At 43.4% G+C, this 10,511-nt stretch overlaps 1 non-coding gene across 1 annotated transcript; it reads right to left on the reverse strand.

Annotated features, from left to right (window-relative positions):
- Positions 1-10,124: 10,124 nt before the first annotated feature.
- Positions 10,125-10,196, reverse strand: TRNAE-CUC (transfer RNA glutamic acid (anticodon CUC)). Its single transcript has one exon. It is a non-coding gene; the product is annotated as a tRNA-Glu (tRNA).
- Between the last annotated feature and the right edge of the window lie 315 nt (positions 10,197-10,511).

The following is a 10,511-nucleotide window of genomic DNA, read 5'->3' on the forward strand; positions in this document are numbered from 1 at the left end:
TGCACCTGTGGCCCAGCCGGGAAAGGTAAGTATTGCAGGCACTACTGAGCCTGCGCCCCAGCTGACATTGGCTTTAAAATGGATAGACTTCTAGGGGCTGGAAGAAGCCACAGGTCAGTAAATCTTGTCTGTCTCGTGTATCCTTTAACCTCCCTGGTTCTACCAGGCCAGAATAGAAGGGGGATCCCCCCACCCGCACAGAGGGGGATCCCCCCGCCAGCAACAGCCACAATAGAAGGGGGATCCCCCCGCCCGCACAGAGGGGGATCCCCTGCCCGCAACAGCCACCATATAAAGGGGTTCCCCCCGCCTGCACAGAGGGGGATCCCCCGCCAGCACAGCCTCCACATACAAGGGGGATCCCCCGCACATTCTCTGCCCCGCTGGCTGCCCAGGGATTCCCTAGGGTGGCTGGATGCTTGTTCTGCACGCTGTGGGTAGCACAGATCACTACCCACAGCGTGCTGGGGGGGGGGGGGGGGAGGATCGGGAGGGGTACATCTGGCTACCTATAAATCTGGCTAAACACCTGGCTCACTATATACCTGGCTAAACATCTGCCTCACTATATACCTGGCTAAACATCTGGCTCGCTATATACCTGGCTAAACATCTGGCTCGCTATATACCTGGCTAAACATCTGGCTCGCTATATACCTGGCTAAACACCTGGCTCACTATATACCTGGCTAAACATCTGGCTCGCTATATACCTGGCTAAACATCTGGCTCGCTATATACCTGGCTAAACATCTGGCTCGCTATATACCTGGCTAAACATCTGGCTCGCTATATACCTGGCTAAACACCTGGCTCACTATATACCTGGCTAACTATACTTGGCTAACTATACCTGGCTGCACATCTGGTTAACTATACCTGGTTGCACATCTTCTACCTATACATCTGGGTCTTATACTCACCATTGGCATGCTGATCCCTAGTCGCGTACCTCTGATAGCTTCCCCAGTGTCTTCTTCCATGTCCCTTGGCGGATTTTGCTTCTTCCTCAGCGATCACATGTCCCCCGTTGATCGGCGTTGATGACACCAGGGTCACACAGCGTCATCAACATCTTGCAGAAAACACTTTTTTTTTTTTTAATTGAATTCAATACAATAATCTGTATTAAATTTAATATTAAAAAAAAATTGGTTGCAAAAAAAAAATGGTTGCAAATTATTGGAAATTAATTGAAACACTTTTTGCACGGAAATCCTGGGGAAACTGAACACCAGGGTGGTTAAGATGAATATTCAGATGTTTTACTGGTGATATATTTCGAAGGATAAATAATAACAATAATAATAAACAATATGCTAATAAACTAATTTGTGCCCTCCAATGCTGGCCATAGCTTACGATTAGACTGTGACTATCGTAGGGATTAGATTGTAAGCATCTCTGGAGACAGTAGTCAGAAACATGAATTTGTACTCTGTAAAGTGCTACAGGAAATGCCACTGTTATATAAATGTACAATGAAAAAATTGGTGATGTGTTTTATAATTAGATTAAATAAATGTTCCACTCAAGAGGAGTCCTTAGCTTTCCACTTCACCCATAGTCATTATGTGGAATGGACCATACTCCCTTGAAAAAGGTGTAACGTACCTGGGAAAACATGTTGGGTGTTACCCACGTGGCTCTTCACATGGGGCTTGATTTCTTAATACAAATGGCGTGCCTTATCAGAGTTAACACGTCTTATCAGGGCTAGCATGCCTTATCAGAGTTAACTCACCTTATCAGAGTAGCATAGCGAGTGCTATGAACTTCTGCCTGCTAATTGGCAATGGTGAGAGCTCAACTCATCCTGCCCTGAGCCCCTGCGGGTCCAATCACTTTGAAGGATATTATCCCTGCATTTTGATTGGCCCAATAGGCAGGCTGTGAAGTTTCCTGTCAAATGACAGGCAGCCTATTGGGCCAATCAAAGTGCGGGGATAATGTCCTTTAAAATGTTTGGACCCGCAGGGGCTCAGGGCAGGACGAGTGGAGCTCTTGTCATTGCGAATTTGCGCTTGCTATGCTACTCTGATAAGGCATGTTAACTCTGACAAGGCATGTTAGCTCTGATAAGGCATGTTACCTCTGATAAGGCTTGCTATTTGTTTTAGTGAATCAAGGCCAAAGTGTGGTGATCTCTGCTTTCCTGCCTACACCTGGTTGCCATCACCAATACAGCACACTTCTTTGTGCTTAGACATGATTGGCTTGCCACTGGTCCCCCGCTGATTGTGGGACTTCATCTTCCACCTCATTTTCACAGTGAGATTTGTGGTTTAGCCACATGGGTTTCCTGATCCATCATCATTGTTGCCAAATATGCTGGATGATTATATGCACCAGCAGCCTCTATGGGTTGTAGCTTGACAATGGATCTGATTGCTAGCTGGCCGTCTGTAAAATTTCCAGATGCATACCAGCATTTAAAAGATCGGTATCATATGAGACTTTATTTAATAATATCTGTTTCTGATTCAGTCTGCATCATCTGCATGAACTGTGCCAGTACTTAAACAGGAACTGTCGCGAAAATCTTAACATTTAAAACACATACAAATAAGAAGTACATTAGCAGTGCTTGCTTAGCACTGGCGAGTTCATCAATAGAATATGGCCCACAGTCTCTGTCTCTTTAGCTTGAATAGTTTTGTGGTCATCCATACACATTCAGGGATGGTCATAGTCAGCCAACTTCGCTACGCTGGAACTACGCGTAGTTCTATGCAATTACGCTTCGCAAACTACGGTTTCGAAATGAGAAACTTTGCTACGTTTGCATTTCGTAGACTACGCATTAAAATACTGTATGGATGCTTCACGTAGTGCGAAGCGTAGTGTATGCGGACGCTTATGCCCTTATGCGGAGAAATTTCTGCAATAATCTGCTAAATATGCGCATGGGTGAACTAATATATGCATACATTCCACCTTCCAATACGGAATTGTATACGTATAGAAGGGCAATAATATTTATGCGCATGCGCAATGATCTGTATAGACGCTGTTACCGCACGCGTAGTTGACTTCACAATACATACATCAACTACGCGTAGCTTCGAATGGCGGTACTACGACTATGCGGAAATATGTATGCGATGTTTTTAAACTTCGTCTATGAAATACGATACGTAGTTGCGGACTACGACGCATAGATTCGCACTGGCGTAGTTTACGAACAACCCTGTACACATTACATCTTCTCATCTACCGTCAAATAATCAGATAAGGTCAAAACTTAGGCTATGTTCACAGTGGCGCGTTGCGGTAATGACCGCGTTGTAACTTGTAAAGTTGCACTGCAATGTGACGTTAAAAGTGTGGCTGGTGAGGTCTATCAGAGTGTGGCATCTTAAAGCACTGCATGCATAATGTTCGTGTTAACAAGGACAGTAAAGAATACTTTTCACTGACTGTATCCTTCACTGTATGTAATGCAATGTGCGCATAATGTGTGGTGTGACTTTTCTGTTCTACTGCATTCCTGCTCTCACAGGGAATGTAACGCCTGCTGTGAACATAGCCTAATACTGTAAGTGTGCAAGGCTGCTCAACCAGATCAAGGAAGATTGTCATATCACTGAAATTACCAGCAGCTCTGGCTATTTAAAGTGGTGAGTAATGGCAATCTATAATTTTAACCCTTTGCAACTGATTTTCCAATCCAATTTTAAACATCAAGGAAAATAGCTGGCACATCCAAAGTTAATCTTTATTGGTTCCATGTAAAAGAATATGGCCAACGTTTCGGAGCCACGTAGGACCCCTTTATCAAGGCAATGTTTGCTCGGAGGCAAAGATCTGTCTGCTGCTGTGCAAAAGTTCCTGTAAAGGAAGTGGGAGTCTGGCTCCTCTAAACACTCGCAGAGAGCAGCTACTGATCCCAGACAATACACATCGCTCTCCCATTTTCTTTGCAGGAACTTTTGCACAGCAGCAGACAAATCTTTGCCTCTGTACAAACATTGCCTTGATAAGGGGGTCCTATGTGGCTCCGAAACTTTGGCCATATTATTTTATATGGAACCAATCAAAATTAAAGTGAACCTCCAGGCTAAAAATCTACTCAGCAGAACTGAAAAGGCTTGGTGTTTCTTTAACAGTTTCACAGCATCAGAACTTTGTTTTTCTTACCAAAGCATCATTTTTAGCTGCATTTTTAGCTAAGCTCCACCCATCAAAGAAAACTGCCTGGGCTTTTTTCCCTGATGCTGTGCAAAGCATGATGGGATTTCCTATGTTGTTATTCATGTTGCCTAGCAACTAGTAGGGGTGATCAGCACACAGGACAGTTGGAACTGTGTCTCATGCTCCCTGTCACCTCCTTTCAACCAAAAAGATGGCTGCCCTCATGAAATCAAACATTTTCCTGTTCTTTTAAAACAGGGTGGGTAAGAGATTATATTACCTATCTATTTTAATTAACATAACTAATTTAACTTAATGGCAGTATGTTTGTTTAGGCTGGAGTTCCTCTTTAAGTTTGAATGTGCCAGCTCTTTTCCTTGTTGAATACTGCATAGAGGGCATCATCCCTCTTTTCAGCTGTTGCACTCCCCTTAAAGAATATGGGTTTGATACGTTAGTGAGTGCGAGACAATACTAAAATGTGATGCAATTTTAAACATCGACATAAATAATTGTTATTAATTCTAATGATGATTGATTGTAAGCTTGCAAGGTCAGGGCTTTCTCACCTTTTTGTATCTTGGAATTTGTTACACATTTTATGTTACCTTTTTCCCATTCATTAACCTTCCTGGCGGTAAGCCCGAGCTGAGCTCGGGCTATGGCGCGCAGGAAGATATCTCAGCCCCTGGTGGGGCGATTTGCTCCATTTAAAATGCTGTACGCGCAGCTAGCACTTTGCTAGCCGCGCGTACAGCTTTATCGCCGCCCCCCCGCCAGAGCCCTGCGCTGCCCGGACCAATGAGTTCCGGGCAGCGCTATGGGCTGGATCGGAGGCGTCTGACGTCAGGACGTCGGCTGACGTCCATGACGTCATTCCGATCGTCGCCATGGCGACAGGAGAAGCCAAACAGGGGAGCGTGTTATATACGCGTTCCCCTGTTTGCTATTGATGCCGGCGACGATCGCACTAGAGGGACACATGCGCCCTCTAGTGGTGTTTCATGTAGCTACCACTCTGGTAGCTTTACATTAAACAAAAAAAAAATTAAAAAAAAAAAGGATGTTTGCCTATATGGCAAAAAAAAATTAACCGCCAGGAGAGTTAACTACCAATTCTGTATTTTGTATCAACTCTGTATTTCGTATATTGGTGTACACCATTGACTGTTTTGTTGTGTACCCCATGTTTGTTTCTTACTTTGTACAGCACCACAGAATATGTTGGTACTTTATAAATTATTAGTAATCATAATAATAACATCAATAACAGTATAATATATCTTATTAATGGATATTATTACTATTATTTTAATCAGAGAACAGTTCAAATTGCCTTTATATTTTTCCACCAAATCTTATTTTAAAAACCTTTCTGCATGAATTATGTTCCGGAACGAGTCAGGAAAGTTGGAACTAATCAGTCAGCTCTGTAATAAAAGAAAAGTTTAATAATTTCACAATGGAGGGCTGAACTTTCTTTCATGTAGATAAATAATAACATAATGCAAAGCTTTTATACAAACTCAAAAACAACAACAAACAGCAGCCTTGATTCCAAGCTGAACGGTGCTTATCTCTCTTCCTTGTGTAGCTCACCTACAAATGCTGTGAAGGGCTTCAGAGGTATGCAAAGTACAGAACTGAGGAATCATATTGTTCCCACAAACTCATATGTAAAATCTGTGACAGTAATTACTGACAGGTGGTTATGTTTGAACTTTTCTTATTATAATGTAAAGCAAGGAACCACAACAACCACCTCTCTTGGGTTCAACTTCTATGAAGGCTGTAAACTTTTAATTAAAAAGGATGTTATGTTTTTATTTTACGTTTAACCTGTTAAAGGACTCCCGAGGTGAAAATAAACTATTGAAATAAACAATTGTATCTATCCTTCTCCTAAAAATGACTTTTTAAGATATTACACAGTTTTATTTTATATTTAGAACTACTTTTTACGTTTTTACTGTTTAATTATTTTTGCTCAATGATACATTCGTTGAAGTATGCCAGAGCTCAAATCTATGAACTATTGACCATTTTTATCTCTTTCCTGCTCTCAGAAGCCATTTTCTGCTAGAATGTGTTTTATAGTTGTAATTTCTTATCTGTAAGGGTCATACTATAGTCTGACCCAGTCCTGACTCAGACTTGAACTGTCACTTGCATACCTGATCTTTAACTCTTTTAGGGAAATAGAGAAGACCGAGAGCCCAATATAGTGTAGTATGTATTAGTTGAGAATGAGAGTTACAATGAAAGTAAGTAATATACTCACAAACACGGGTTGCCTCAAAAGCAACCACTGTTGAAGCAGGTGGGGAGAACAAGCCTGTCCCCACTCAGGATTAAAACGTCGCTCTCTGTGGATAGAGGAAATGATAGGGTAGGTCACCCTTCCACCAAGGGTGGACTTCTGGATGCTTGAAGATGTACAGAGGCGCCGAAAGTATAAAAGTGGCTAAAACGTTAAAAATGTTTTGGTCGCGGTGGTGGACCGGCTGACCATAAACGGACAACAAGGCTGTTGATTTTCAAGTAATAAATACACAATTTATTCAAATGCTCCCAATAGTCAGTCGCAACGCGTTTCACGGGTAGCAACCCGCTTCTTCAGGCAATAAGGGGTAGGAGCAACAACACAGCGTCTGGTCTGGATGAAGCTTGGCACCTCTGTTGAGGTGCCAAGCTTCATCCAGACCAGACGCTGTGTTGTTGCTCCTACCCCTTATTGCCTGAAGAAGCGGGTTGCTACCCGTGAAACGCGTTGCGACTGACTATTGGGAGCATTTGAATAAATTGTGTATTTATTACTTGAAAATCAACAGCCTTGTTGTCCGTTTATGGTCAGCCGGTCCACCACCGCGACCAAAACATTTTTAACGTTTTAGCCACTTTTATACTTTCGGCGCCTCTGTACATCTTCAAGCTTTAACTCTTTTAGGCAGAGAAAGAAAAAAAGGAACACAGCATAGTTATTAGTGTGCTTGGCACTGTACATATACATGTCTATCTCATCATGTCACATGTCACCTCGGGTATCCTTTAAGAGCCCTGCACACATTATTTGGAATTAGATAATGCATGCTAGGACGTCTTCTAACAGCATAGACCATTTTTCTGCCTAATGCAGCTATGCAGAGTGGCTCGGGGAGCTTTTTTATATGTACCTTTTCTGGGCATCTAGATCGGCTTCCTCTCTTCATCCACCTGCGGCGCTGCACTCCCAGCATCCTCTTCTGAGTTGCGATCACATGATATTGTCACATGTCATGGTAACCCAGGGGATGGTGTCAGAGTTGCAGTGCTGCCTGGTGGTGGAAGAGGGATGACTCTTCCAGAGCAGGATCATCCACCAGGCAACCTAGGCAGCTGATTGGGGCCTAGTGGGTCTCAAGGGGCCCACCTGCCACCTTTTTTTTACCTCTTTTCACTGCAGCTTACCAAAAGGACCACAAGGGGCCCCCACATATACTACCTTGCCTAGGGCCCCATTACATCTTACTCCATATCTGCCCCTCTTCCACCACCGGGTGGTGCTGCAATGCTGACACCATCCCCTGGGTTATGTCATGTCATGTGTTCGGGACTCAGAAGAGGATGTCGGCATTGCAGTACCTGGAGTAGAGGAGAGGAGCGGGTAAATATGAAAGCTCCCTGCACTGCTCTGCATACCCTGCCAGGCTGGTGAAGGGACACTTCCACAGCGGGGAAAAAAAATGTGGCCCTGCAGTGCACATATAGCATTGCTCTATGCGGCTGTTAAAGGGTTAAAAGTGAAGCCAATAATTATGTGTATCATTTATACTTTGTAGAAAATGCCTTTATAACTAAGCTGAGATTTTCTACACTACAAATCAGAGGAAGCTTACCAGGTCATTTGCTTTGCAATACTTCCAGTTTTCTGCATGCTGATTTATGTTCAGATTTTTTTTTATTAAAATAAGTGGAGAGTAAGTTAATACACTGATTCTTGTTACTCTGCATAACATTGTCAACAGAAGCCTGTGCTTTCCTCCAGTGTGTTGTGTCTCTCTCTTCCTAGCTACGTTACATAGAGATACAGCATGCAGGAATGAGCATTACGTCTGGCAGCTGGCATGCAACAGAAGTGGACTCTAGACCATCTGACAGACTGTGAAGACTAGAATCCTCAGTGCTGCAGAGCAAAATATGTTACAAACCAGCATGCCAGACATCACACGGCACACAGAACATATTGTGAATCCTAATGCATGTGAACATAACAAATTGGACATGAACAATTTTTTTTAAAGGACCACTACAGCGAAAAAAGTAAGCAGTTAAAATCTGACAGAACCAACAGCTTTTGGACTAGTCCATCTCCTTACGGGAGATTCTCAGTGTTTTCTTTGTTTTCAAAAGCATTCTTTGAATGGCAGTTGCTAAGTCTAACTGCTAAAATAGTGGGCAAACCAGTCGGGAAGTGGCTGGCTGGTATTTTACTGTTTTAGCAGTTAGACTTAGCAACTGCCGTTCAGGAAATGCTTTTGAAAACAAAGAAAGCCCTGAGAATCCCTCATGAGGAAATGGACTAGTCCCAAACCTATTGGTTTGGTTCAGATTTTAACAGCTTAATCTTTTTCCCTACAGTAGTCCTTTAAGGTGCTCAATTTCTTGATCGTCACACATTTAATTTATTAAACCGGCACTTTGCTAGCCGCGTGTGCTGCCTGATCGCCGCCGCTCTGCGGCGATCCACCGCGAGCAGCGGCGAAAGAGGGTCCCCCCAGCCGCCTGAGCCCTGCGCAGCCGGAACAAATAGTTCCGGCCAGCGCTAAGGGCTGGATCGGAGGCGGCTGACGTCAGGACGTCGGCTAAAGTCCATGACGTCACTCCGCTCGTCGCCATGGCGACAAAGTAAGCAAAACACGGAAGGCCGCTCATTGCGGCCTTCCGTGTTACTTCTGGCTGCCGGAGGCGATCAGAAGAACGCCTCCGGAGCGCCTTCTAGTGGGCTTTCATGCAGCCAACTTTCAGTTGGCTGCATGAAATAGTTTTTTTTTTTATTTAAAAAAACCCCTCCCGCAGCCGCCCTGGCGATCTTAATAGAACGCCAGGGTGGTTAAAGGACAAAACCAAAAAATTGCAAAATGCAGAATAGGAGGTGTAGAAAAACTCAGCAAATTGATTGCAGAATTTTCATAGAAAAGTGTGAATGCTGCCGCACAGTTCAATGTAATGCCACTACCTATATAAAACATAACGTAAGTGGATGACATATTAAATGTTTATACATGCTCATGTATTGTCTGCTAGCTTTCTTGTTATTTTATGCATTATTTGGTGGGCATTACATTTTGAGCTGTAATACTTTAAATGCACACCATATGCAATTACCTTTTTCTCCTAAATGATCTCCTAGGAGATCATTTTCGGTACTTTTCCGTTAGCCGGGCGCATCCACTAGGTGGCGATAAAACTCCACCAGAATTACATCTTTCCCTATTATCCATGGCGGCCTGGAGGGGAATAGTAATTAACGCCACCTAGTGGATGCGCCCGGCTAACGGAAAAGTACCTCATTTTCATATTCTCTTTAAAATTACTTTTCAACATTTTACAATTGAAAAAAATGTCTAAAGTTGGTGAAAAAGTACTATGAACATTATTTTAAGTATTTTCTTGCTTGCTGGTGGTTTGAATGGCATTTTGTGACAAGGGGCTTGATTCACTAAACCATGATAACTGATATCACGGTCGCGCTACCATTATTAGTGGTAGTAGACAAGACAAATAACATTTATATTGCGCTTTACTCCTGGCGGACTCAAAGCGCCAGAGCTGCAGCCACTAGGACACACTCTATAGGCAGTAGCAGTGTTAGGGAGTCTTGTCTAAGGTCTCCTACTGAATAGGTGCTGGCTTACTGAACAGGCAGAGCCGAGATTTGAACCCTGGTCTCCTGTGTCAGAGGCAGAGCCCTTAACCATTACACTATCCAGCCACTGCCGAAGAAGGCGGCCTTCCCTGACCGGGAATCGAACCCAGGCCGCGGCGGTGAGAGTGCCGAATCCTAGCCACTAGACCACCAGGGAGAGATTATGCGTGTGTTATAATGCGCGTAACGGTTTTCACACGCAATCGTGAATTTTAACATCCAATCGCAAATTTTCGCATTTGCGCTTGTGCGAAAAAATTCACAATTACTCACGAAAACCGTTACGCGCATTATAACACTAGCGCAACCGTGATATCAGTTATCACGGTTTAGTGGATCAAGCCCAAGATGGGAAAATATCACCTACGAGAAAACTCAAGAGAAAAAGTGAATTATACATGAACCATAAATGTTTACTTGTAAAATAATGCATGTAACACAACAGAATTCTGCTTTTTGGATCTTCTCCATG

This window comes from Hyperolius riggenbachi, chromosome 5 (assembly GCF_040937935.1).
Source record: "Hyperolius riggenbachi isolate aHypRig1 chromosome 5, aHypRig1.pri, whole genome shotgun sequence".
NCBI lineage: Eukaryota > Metazoa > Chordata > Amphibia > Anura > Hyperoliidae > Hyperolius > Hyperolius riggenbachi.